General features: G+C 41.1%; 2 long non-coding RNA genes across 2 annotated transcripts; one reads left to right on the top strand and one right to left on the bottom strand.

The window, feature by feature from the left end:
• The first annotated feature begins 593 nt into the window (after nucleotides 1-593).
• On the top strand, nucleotides 594-2875 carry LOC119267040. The gene is made up of 2 exons (XR_005132251.1): nucleotides 594-2217; nucleotides 2477-2875. It is a non-coding gene; the product is annotated as an uncharacterized LOC119267040 (long non-coding RNA).
• Nucleotides 2876-6006: 3131 nt separating this feature from the next.
• LOC119271187 lies at nucleotides 6007-6887 on the bottom strand. The gene is made up of 3 exons (XR_005134442.1): nucleotides 6790-6887; nucleotides 6199-6364; nucleotides 6007-6111 (listed from the first exon to the last, which is right to left on the bottom strand). It is a non-coding gene; the product is annotated as an uncharacterized LOC119271187 (long non-coding RNA).
• Nucleotides 6888-12699: the final 5812 nt, after the last annotated feature.

Here is a 12699-nt window from a genome sequence, read left to right as displayed (position 1 = left end):
CCATTGCAATGCACGTAGGACGCTGCCCAAACCCAGATCATCTTTTCTCTTTCTTTATTACTTCTTTTCCTTCTCTTTCTTCATCTCCACCAATCACGTGTAAGTGACCAGACATATGAGAAAGAAAATGAGGAGTGTGGTTGCACGGACGGACAAATATGGGCTTAAAATGGGCACGCTCGGTCACTGATCGGGCGAGTCCTTGGACGTTTAGGGGGTCATAATTGCTAAGTCCGGCTGTAGATACTCTAAAAACCCCGAAGCGAGAGAGTATATCTTAGCGGAGAAGTATGTAATATTTACGCATGCCATTGTGTCGCTTTGGTAGACTTTTTGATGGACATACATTAAATTTCTCTCCCGGTGCAATGCACGGGCATTTGTCCTAGTTAATAATAAATAGTCTATATCTACCTACTAATAAAGCAGCGATTGCTTCTGGTCGTATGTCATTAGCAAAATTACAAAAAAAGTCCGTCTGGTTATGAGAATTCAACCCGCGGTCCTATTTTAAATTAAGAAAACGCTTTATTTTTACATAAAACACCCGGCAATCACCACCGTGCACCACGGCCTATTATCCATTCCCTCCACCACCACCAGGCACGCGCCGCCACGCGCAGCCGTTTGCCGCCAGAGTCCGCGCCGCAGGAGCCAAGGAGGCGGGCGTACGCGTTGCCCGAGCCCAGGAATGGGGCGAGGCGTCGCGGCTGGCGTTGGCGAATCCATTCCCGGCGGCGGCGGCTTCCGGCGAGGAGGCGAGCGAGCTCGGGGAGCTCCGGCGGGGGCTTGTCGCCGGCGAGGCGAGGCCGAGGCGGCGGTGCGCGGGCGCGAGGAGGCGGGGTCGAGGAGGCGCAGGAGGACGCCGGGCGGGGGCTTGGCGAGGGCGACGGCGGTTGCGAGGGCTTGGCGGCGACCGGCGTGCTCGCTTGGGAGGATGGAGGCTGCCTCGCCAGGGCTCGGGCGCGGCAGTACGGCGTCGGCACGTTGCCGATGTCGCCGGGGCCGGGGCGGTGGTTTGACGGGCGACGAGGAGGAGGTGCTGTCCTAGAGCCAGCGACGGCGGCTGCAGCTTGACGATGCGGGCGTGAACTGCTTGCTTCAGGGGCTGCGGGCCGTGAGCGGCGCTGTGCTTGCACGCGAGACCTGTGTCTGATTTGGAAAGAATCAATCCGTTGAAGGAGAAGGCCAATGCAACTGCTCTCTAGATAGGCACTCGAGTGTCCATCCCAATGGAATGGTATAAATTGCTGCTGGTACTGAACATTGACAGGTAAAACTTAGCATATCCAGAAATACATCATTATAAGCTACTTCCATAGATGCATCTAGATCATAGCATCTGAACTTGAGGATAGCAGACAAAAATTCAAACAGAAAGCAAGCTACGCTCCATATTGTGTTCTTTATATCCCATATCGAATAACAGGTTCGTATTTGATTGGTTTCTTCACAGCAGCGCATGGACGATAAAAGATCTCTGTTTTGATATATTTCTATGCCATGATTTGTCTATTGCCACTGTTTCTGAATTTTTTTTCATCCATAAATCATGCGACTCAAGTCAATTTGAGATCGAATTTGTTCATGAGGTCAAGACGGAACCTTGCGACAGCTCCAGGTTAACATACATCCATACTGAATTTTCTTGGCATAATTGTAAAGACTGTTCTATGTATTTTTGTGGCAGCAACGTGAGGTTTTTAATTGGTATTGTGCTTGAAACAAAGTTGCATGATACATATTTCCTACAATCATTTTGAAAGGTTTGCCACCTTTTTGTAGGTTATAAGGTAGGTCCTGAATTCTTGGCAGATATTGTATGAACGCCTATTCAGAGTATTTCGCCCTTGATTGCAAAGATATTATCTTACAGATAACCTTTGACTTCTCGATGAACTCTGTACTGTCAGTATTTGTGCACAATGCACATTCTGAAACTTACAACTATTAGTGATCAATGAGAAAAGAACACTTGATCCTCGATTCTTAAACTATCATCTTACTCATAACCATGTACTACTCAGTGAACTCTATATATCTATCAGTAGTTGGAAGCACTACAAAGCAGTGTCAAATTCAGTATTATATGTACATGAGTTTGCTTATTTCAGGCAAGCAACAACAAACAGACTTTGTTGTTTTTAGTCTAATGCGATATTTGTTGGGCATCACGGAGGAATGCCAGCAAAGGCGTGAAGAAATACTCGTAATCAGGTATATATTTCAGTGGTCTTAATAGCACAAACCTTCAGTACAGTTACGGAATCATCCCACCTTTATGTTTTGCGACCATTAGACATCCAAAGGTCGAGCTATGTGTCGTGCGCCATCTCAGTCAACTGCTTCTCACTTGTGATCCATCTGATTGAACAATTGATCGGCCATCTCTCATCGACCCATGCATGCATCGATGGATTTAAATATGATTTTTTTCTTGTCATGGAACATTAACTGGATTGATTCATGGATGCAGTGTGACATGTCGTGTGAGATGAAGGTGGCAAACCATCACTTGAAGCCAAGCATGTGGTGGATCCGGCATGGATGATGGATGGACCGATGAGTGTAGAAGTTTGAGCTGTGAAACTTTGTGCGATCGAGCTCCTGGTGCAATTAAGCATATGGCTTTTGTGATGTGTCATGTAGGCAGTGATTGACTATATTTCTTTCCCTCTTAAATTTGTTGTAATAAGGTTACCCTTTACAGAAGAAAGATTGAACCGCCTTTTGGTTTAGGTAGAAGCACCCTTTGATGTTTTCCAATTCTTTGTATTCATTCTATTATGTGCTATAATAGTTAATTGCATATATATGTACTATGTTTGGATATTCTCACGCAACATCTATGTACAACAGATGCAGATTTTCAGAATATTTAACCAAAAACCTTTGCCTGCACTGTTCAGAATATGAAGCCATATTATAATAAAGTTTATTACTACATTTTTTATTTTATTCATGCTAGAAATGATTTTTGTTTTCACAAAGTCCCTAGCTTATAGCTTTGTGCTTTACTTTACTTTTTACTGCAGTAACAATGTTACAACACGACGCAACATCCCTGATGATACTCAAGTTTCTTATAAAACTTGGAAATATGCATACAAAGGTAGTTTTGAGAGATGGGGCTGAACAGTTACTTGTTGTATGTATATTGCAATGTTGCTCCAATTTATCAACCGTCAGTCGTAGTAGTACAAATATACTTGGTGTATTTATAGGTCCACTTAGCATGAAATATCTGTCAAGCAGAATTGAGAATCAAACAGAAATATCCGTCAAGCATATCAGCTCATGGAAGGTAGAAAACTTGTTACATAAGGTAAGGTTCAGTAGCTTCAGAACTTTTTCCGCTATACAAATACTGCTTCAGTTTCAAAACATGTATTAGTTTTGAATTCTCATAGTGAAAACCTCTTTACTTCAGAGCATCTAAATGGTGATGTATCCACTGTAGTTAGGATTTAGCTCAACTTTTGAGACAATTTTGTAGAGTTAGGTTAACTATATATGGCAATGCTTTTAGTGGTTCTGCCTTGCTTATGTCGAAGCCGCATATTTTTGCAGAATAAGGTATTACTTGATGAGCTATTTGACCTCAAAAATAAGGTCATGGTGAATCAGGAACTTCATTTTATTCTCACCATAGATAGTATGACCCTTCTGTTACTATTGTTTACTAGATGACTCGTTGCGCCCATGGCGCAAAAAGCGAGAGCGAGCCAAGTATTGAAAGCATACATACATGACTGATTTAGAACCAACTAAATAGATACTTATATCTCATTACATGGTACCATGATAGACTAAAGGAAGTAATGAGATCATCTGACAATAGCATATATTGGTTTCATAAAGCAAGCTACAGTGGCAAAGATGCATTGTATAGCTACAATAGCATACATTGTTTTTATAAAGCAAGCTCCAGTAGCAAAGATGCATTGCATAGCTGCCAACTGGGAAGACCGGGAGATGGAAGCGATGGTATAATGTAGAATGAGCATTCAAACCATGCACAACAGAACATTTAGATGCAGTCGATACATAGCGTTATAAGAGAGGCACAAGATCATTTTACAGTAGCTTATTTACATTGCTAAGCAAGGTACATAGGTACAGATGCATCATATAGATGTTTCCATGGTAGATGACTCGTTGCATCCATTGCCAAGAAGCCTATTATAATATTTTAGAATGAAACAATAAGCACGATTCCAAACCTCATTTCTATAGCATAATAGGATGAGAGGTAAATAGTTTTTTAGATAGTCCTCGGATATTCAAAGGTAATGTTTATGGACCATATATTACATGGCACGATATAAGAATTCATGGATCTAAAGAAGGTAGAGTAAGCACATCATCACATAGATCAAAGAAAAGATAAATGTACGTAAGCACTAAAGCATCAACTACTTCTTTTGACTAAGATGGAACTTGCCCACTTATTTTGCCTCTGAACAAAGTACAACATAAAATCTCACTTTGATCCGAAGACATTATGTCTTTTTTACGGTTTGTGCGGCAACAAAGTTGTTCATGATAATACATGCATAAGAAGTGAAAAATATTTTTGATTTGCACAATGCCATGCAAAATGACTCTACTGCCCCCGGGCAAATTTGCAATTCTGTTCAAATTTTCTTCTCCATGGTTGACTGCTGGTCCTTTTTTTGGCAAACTTTGAGCCCTACCCTCCCAAGGAGGGGGCCTCCCTGCTTTCATTAAAACCAGAACCAAAAGGCTCCACCAGGATTACAATTTGAGTAACATCACAAGCCTCAAAGATAAAAGAAAATTACAATCTTGCCCTCAAGATACATGTGCTGAGGGACAAAAACAGACGTCAATAGTTGCTTCACGGACTGCCACCAGGACACAGAACACCAACCACGTGTCTGGCATCCTTGGTTCCATCGACCAGATCTTCGTCCTGTTCCCCTCCCCCTTACTCGTACTGAAGTGAAGTAAGAAAGCACCAAGAGGAGGCCGACGAGGGCACCTTGGGCGCCATCTTCGTGGGCGGCTCATGTTGTAGCTTGGCAGCGGAGCGGCTCCCACTGCAGCTCAAAGGCACTGCATCCCGACAGCTCGGAGGCACAACAACTCCATCTGCATCTCGGTGGCCCGGTAGGTCCTGCTGCAGCTCGGAGCTGCGGAATCGGCAAATGGGGTCGTCGTTGCTCGTATCGGTGAGCCGAATCCTTGCAGTTGCCACTGTCGCTCCCTGAAGCTGGTGACTTTCCACGGCAAAGGAGGCTCCAGCAAGACCACAACGGCAGCCATTGCCGCTCAGGTATACACTAACCTCCTTCGGTGTTTGATGAATCTGTAGAATTTTTTGGGAGATCGTTAGCTCGATCTCCACCGGTAGTTGTGACCGTCGCTGCTGCAAAAGCCCAACTTAGTTCACCCCTGCAGCTTAGCTCGTGGAATCCATCATCAAGGATGGGTACCTGGGCCTGGATAATACCTAACTGATCTATGATGAAAGAAAAGAAATGAAAATCCAATACACATCATCATAAGCTTTAATTTATCAAGAAAAACACATTTATAGAATTTCTAATTAGCTCAATTTATAGTAGAAATAAAAGTAAATCACATGTTCAAATGAATGAAGAGGGCTCAAGACCTCGAACCAGGTGTGAAAACCCTGAGTCAGATAAATTCTAACTGCACACCTATTTATAATTGTCCCAAAATAAGTGTCGCTGAGTACTAATTTTGACACTTATCTCATGCATTTGATGTTCCCTAAATCAAAGAAGAAATAATGCAGGAAGTAAGTAAAGTCCAGGCTGGTCAAGTCTCCAGTGACAACCACTATGTGGGAAGAATTAGACTCTGTTGCTAGTTAGTATGTACAAGACACAATCCATTCATGCTAACATCATTTGCTATTAGACTCTTAAATCACACTTAATGTTTCTATTTCCTAAATTAGAATAGTGACCTCGGTACAGCAAAAAACAAAAACGCATGCAGCTAGCTTAATTACCTCAGAAAGCTATTAGCAAGGTAGTAGCAAAATCTTAAGCTCCTTCTGGTTCTTGCTCTGTTTCCACTTGAGCAATCCCTCCCTGCCTCTCAAATCTTCACCAATGTCTGCAAAAAGCATGCACATGGGACTGCATTCAGATAGCCAAATGAACAAATAGTCAGACCAAGTCATTCACTATAACCAACAATTACCTTCCTAAGACATAACTTGAAATCCTCTAGATAGCCTCGTTTCAAAAGAGAAGTTGAACAACCATCGGATGGCAGAGACGCCAAAATATCTTAAATGATACAGCCATAGGCCAATTTCCAGGCATTATTATGTCGCATAATTGTACAGTTGTACTTTCCAAAGCACCTACAATGAAAAGTTAGAAAACCAATTTTGTCCTTCATCATGCAAGTAACGAGAAGACACTTCCTTGATGAGTGACCTTACTGAAGTACCCAAAAATCAAAACAAAACGTTAACTACAAGAGGGGAAGTAGACAAGTAACTTTCAGATATTGGTGTCATTTAATATCAATACAGGAAGATGCTTATCAATAACTATATACAGTTCTTATTCCATTCACACATATTTCTTGCCTCCTGATCATGGTATTGTAAAGGGGACTAAAGAGACAGGTTCTAGGGGAAAAAGTAATAGAGCTATAGGAAATAAAGTAACTCATTTAGGTATGACTATGGACAAGGCAAAGGTTTCAGAGAGAAATTGAGGAATAAAGCAATTTTCTCAATCTAATTACTTCAGAATCATCGGAATGAGAAAACATTGATACCTGCTACTACATACTGATCCATTTGCTTCTCTTCATGGAAGAGTACCATTAGTCCTCTGTCCACATGACACGAACATAATGGCCATCTAACATCAAATAATGTCTTCTTGAAACTGAAACATAGAAAGGCAAGTTTGAGGTAGAAATAGAATCACCTATGTTATCACAAAAAAATTAAGAAACAAAGAAAACGTCCAACAAGAGACTTGCAACCCATCCTAAAAATCCTATAATCTGAATGACATCAGATTTAGCACAAGGCAAAGTATGTATCTTAATCTTATTGAACCAAAGAGAGTAAAACAATAAAATTGTGAACATTATATACATTAAAAATATAAGTGTCAAAGACCACCGGTGCCATTCTCATCAGCATCGACCAATTTTGTGAAAGTAAAAACCATCAAACATGAGAACCGTACCGCCCATCCTAAAACTCTTGGAATCCGATACACGAAGAAAATCAGACACATGACTACCATACATCATACAAAAAAATTAAGTTATTTTAATTACTGAGAAACCATGCATCTATTGCCAACAAAATTGGGGCTTCTCATGTACATCAAACCAACAAGTGCAGCTACAATTTTAGAAGTATTTTGGTTTGACTAAAGCAAATGCTAGTCCTCGCACAAGACCCCTTCCAGCCTCATGCTTCAACCTAACACACCTTGTACGTAATACATCGAGGGCCCATGAGCACAAAATAGAAATGAATATATACGCTAGTAAGACCAGAAATTAACAAATACATGGAGCTTAATCATATTGTCTTACATGCATCAGGATGTAAGATGCGGTGACCTTGGCGTCACAACCATGGAGACAACCAGTCTGGACATGATGGTGGCAGGGATTCAGCAGCGAGAAAAGGAGGAGACTCTGAAAAGTAAGCGCAATTACTAATCATTTTTACAGTTGCTGATTTAGATTCCGATTCATACTCTAAAATAGGAGGGCTAAAATTTTGTATTCAACCGCTATAAATAAACTACACAAGATGATAGTGAGACTGTGCGTAGAAAGCTAAATGTGCAAGATCGAAATTTTTGCTAGTAAAAGACTTAGCATTTTCTTCTTGCAGAACGTACATCTCTATTTTTGGACAAAAGAATGCAACACATACAAAGAATGGAAAATCGCCATCGAACAAAAGCCATGTTCCACCATTCAAGTATCTGAACAAACAAGCATGCGATTGGTAGCAGTAGTGAATATTATGCATAGATGTGTCGGCAAGTAACAAAGATTAGGGAAAGGGAAACAGATTATCCAAAAGAAAAAAGGTTTTATATATTTTCAACGTACCCAGCCATAAAATCATATGCTTCTTGATTAACAAAATGAACACACAATTAAGCAGGCATAGGAGGTGCACAATCATGTACCGACAAAAAGAGTTCTGAGTTATGCACATATATAGAGATATAGATAGTGGTGTTTTGAAAATAGCTCTTCTTAATTCTGCATTTCTCCGAGGTACATCTATAAGAAATGCAGAGTGAAGCTGATATTTCCGTTCTATCCTCACAAATATTTTATTTTCAAGCCAATGATAAATTTAGATTGCTACTATTATAATTACAGTACGTATATCAGAGATATTATGGTATAAGCACTTAATAAACTGCTATCAAAGAAGTATACATGACATAAGGGGTATTTTGTTGCCTCGACAATTAAAAAAAAAATAGAGCAGTACAAATCTTTAAAGGAAAAGGCAAACCGAACTTGCAAATAGTGTGGGTTCCATCAATTTGCACAGAATTTAGACAAAGAAAAGAAACTGAATTCAGACCACAGAACATGGAAACCATGGAGAAGGAAAATCAGGAGATGCCAAAATCATTCAGCAATTTTGTCCCTTGGACCTAGAAGCAAAGACAATTTACTTATATACATTACACACCCAAGAGCTTGCAGCAGGGTAATGAATAAAACAGAACTGCAAGTCTGCAAGAAAGGAGCATATTTACCTTATTAGTTCCCATTGAATTTCTAAGCTACAAAAGTTGTTACATTAATGCTCTCAAGATTGGTAGGTTGTACCCTTTTCATAGTGTGGTGAAACTGTAATTAAATGAACTTTAATTGCATAGCTCTTGCAAGAGTATCACTTCATGTATGACCAATTGGAATCCTTGCTCTGTACTTAATAATTCTGCACTTCAAATAGCTACAACCCTCTACTGTTTTTTTAACCAAGAAGCAATAATGTGACCATAATTCATGGCAAAAAATGTTCGTTGCTCGTGTTAGAAGGATAAAATAACTACCTTTCGTAGGTACTTCAACTATGAAAGAGCATGTAATAATTAGTGATTTACCTGAGAGTAAAAGGAACGCAAGTATATTCATTAACTGCCCTTGTACAACCTGCAAATTGATTATGGAATGAGTTTCTGACGGGAAATAGAAAACACGCAACACAAAAGAACAGTAGGTACCTGACATAGCTCCAGCGTGGTAAACTTTTTGAGTGCTTCCAGTCATCTTTGGTGCCTTACTCATGTCTGGAGTCTGGACATTTCCCTGCTCGTCGAGGTCAGTAGGTACCTGACATAGCTCCAGTGTGGTAAACTTTTTTGAGTGCTTCCAGTCATCTTTGGTGCCTTACTCATGTCTGGATTCTGGACATTTCCCTCCTCGTCGAGGTCACTATTGCACCACTACTCACGACAAGGCTCATGTACCAAGTATGGTCCAACTGCCAATAGACAAGCAATGTTGCAGAAAGCAATTGAGGCATTTTCACTAAGTAAAGCTACAAAACCATTTAGTAAAACCCAGTGGAACTATCCTACTACATGACTGAATCAATGAAACATAACAGGAGCTGCAGAAGCCATTCTAGATCTTTTTCACAAACCAAAGGTAGCATTTTAGGTACTAATTAACCCTGGGGCATATATTATCATTTAGTCAAATAACTGAATCGAAGAAAATTGATAGGAAGAGAAGGAATGGGGGTGTTTCAGAACCATGGTTACACATACATGGCATACATCTGAAAAAGGAAAAATGAACAGCCTAAATACATACTTGAAGGAAACAAGATAAAATAAACTGATGTACGAACTGTAATGTGGTGAGATTATTAGTAGACATGATAAAATACGTATGTACAAGTCATTAATTAATAGATTATGAATAGGAAGACCTTGGAAACAAGGATGAAATTAAATCTGGAAAGGAAACAAGAATAAATCAAATCTGACTAAATCCAGGAGAGTACATGTGAAGAGAGGGGGAGAGAGAGAGGGGCAAGAAGCACCTGATTAACTTTTGGATTTATATGGTGTGCTACCCCAATGGCTGTGTGTAACAAGAAAGAGGGGTTGGGGAAGAGAGAGAGGGCACAAAGGGGAGAGGGGGAGTACCTGCATGTGAAGGGGAGGCTGGCCTCGCCGGCGTCTGTCCGACCTGTTCCAGATCGGGAACCTGGGAGAAGGTGCGGAGAGGTAGGGGCATCCCCGTCGCTCACCGGCACTCGCCGTCAGCTGCATCGATCTAGCCACCACCAGGACGCTCTAACTTCTTCCGGGGTCTCCTTTTCTTCTTCCAGATTGCGACCAGAAGCACCCCCGAGAGAGAGGGGGCTTGGGGAGGTCGCTGACGAGGGTGGGCTAGGCCATGGTGGTAGGGAGGACGTGAGAGAGGAGGCGGAGATGGGCGGCGCGAGGCGAGGTGGGGTCATGGGGAGGAAGCGCGAGAGGAGGGAGGCGCCTGCGGAGGGCTCCAGGGTTCCTTTTACCCAGGCCACGATTGGCAAGGACGCGATGCACACCTCGTGTACCAAAAACTGGAGAAAACTCACATCAGTAGCATGACTCCACAGCCAACGAGTCCCACCCGTCATCCTCTCTAAAAGCTTACACTAATGTAAGAAAAAGCCAACGGTTGACCAGCTGCCAGCAGCCAAAAAAGTACTGTGGTGGATTCATCGTGTGGTGAAAAACGTCTCGCGCGAGGAGTGCCCCTAGAATGGCGGGTACTCTAGCGTGGTTTATATGTTCAATTTAATGGCTGACAAAATGAGCTGCAGGAGCAAGAACTATAGGATCAAACCAAAAATCCGAGGAAGAAGTTTCAGTTGGATTTGTTGTCAATGCCAATTCCCTACCAGAGCAGGATGTGTAGCAAGAGATGGTATGACTTAATCACAGAAACATCTTGATCCTCCTTTTTTCTTTATGCGGCCAAACAGATGCAGATTTGTTGTTGTTTTTTGGCAGTAAAACAAGCCAAGGATTTTTAATTGTGGTTGAAAACCTGTACATCCTTTGCTGCTCTAGAAAATGGATTTTAGCCATGCAAAGAAGAAGCAAAGAAAAAAGGTGCCTTCTTCCAGGCTATAACCCCTGCATGTTACATGTGCCTTGTGTCTTTACCAATGACCATAAGATTCATTCAGTCCAGTTACATAAGACTCGATGACTTTTCAAATCATGTCATGTATATAAAAAACATCCAGGCGACAATTCTATTCTTATGTTGTGTTGGATTTTCATATTTATTTTGCGTTTTGTATCTATTTTGTCCGGGAAAAATGTTTACTCATGGCAATGTACGTTTCGGCCAAATAATATTCTGGGTTGGTCCTTAGGATCTAAATCCGTGATAACGCCATCATATTTTCAGTTTTCCAAATGGTATTTTAAAAGTCCCTTTTTTTATATCAACTGGTTCAACACTACAGAGATCAACCAGATCCAAAGAAAACAAAAGAAAAGGTGCACACCGGCCAGGTGTTCAAATTGTTACAAGATTCGGTGAAGGCTGCACTACTCAAAACCAGAGCAGGCAGCTAGACTAAACAAGTTCTTATCTCATGTTAATATATGTTCCTTCGATATATTCTAGGCATGACCTCATAATCAATTTCCACGTAGGTTTGGATATATCCTAGGCACGACCTCATTATCAATTTCCACGTAGGTTTGGAAGTTGGAACCAATCAAGAATTGCATCGCCTTGATGCATGAGGCAATTTCATGGTGTGAGGGCACGTCCTGTTTCAAGACACGCCGGCTAATGTTTGCCCTCGAGATCTTGCCACATCTGCACAACCTAATTCTCGCATATTGCGTGTTGTGTTCTCACTTTGTTTACCGATATTTATCGAAACTACATATATGAAATGTCATGTAATGGCACACAGAGCAGGTTTTACAAAAAAAAAAAAAATCACCCGTTGCAACACACGGGCATTTGTACTAGTCCCTAATAATAAAGCACGGATTGACTCCATGGGTTCACCGTCACAATACGCTTTTTTCTTATGTCATAATACGTTTTTACAATTTGTATGAACAAAATCGTAACATAAACAAGGTGGTACTAATTTGGGGGTACGCACTAAAGATCTTCCTCCGAACATAAATTTGGTCGTCGCTTTGTGGCCCAAGAAAGAAGGCCCACATAAGGTAAGGTAAAAATATTTGCTCTTGTAGAGAATTGAACTTGCGACCTCCTTTCACAGATCAATCGTTGCAACCAACTGAGCTATCCCAATATTTTCTGTAGATAAAATTGTTCTTTCTGTTAAATAGTCTCACCTCGCCTTCTTTCGTCTAATCCACTCAATTTATGTACGCCTTTGATCTTCGATGTATCAAGGAGCAATCTCGGGAATAAATAAACGAAGAAAGGAAAGAGGACGACATGCATATAAAGAAAGGAAGGAAATAAGAGGACGACATGCATAGAAAGAAAGGAAGGAAGGAAATAAGATGTCGACGTGTGAGAGAAATAAGGAAAGAAAGGAATTGAGTTCTTGTGACAGAGTAAGAAAAGAAAGGAAAGCAGTCCAAATGAAGGAGCAGTAAGGAAAGAAGGAAAGATCACGACATGCATAGAATGCAAGGAAGGGAAATAAAATGATTTCAATCCTCAATTTCGGCGGAT

The sequence above is a fragment of the Triticum dicoccoides genome, chromosome 3A (assembly GCF_002162155.2).
Source record: "Triticum dicoccoides isolate Atlit2015 ecotype Zavitan chromosome 3A, WEW_v2.0, whole genome shotgun sequence".
NCBI lineage: Eukaryota > Viridiplantae > Streptophyta > Magnoliopsida > Poales > Poaceae > Triticum > Triticum dicoccoides.
This window is presented reverse-complemented; position numbering and strand designations above follow the sequence as displayed.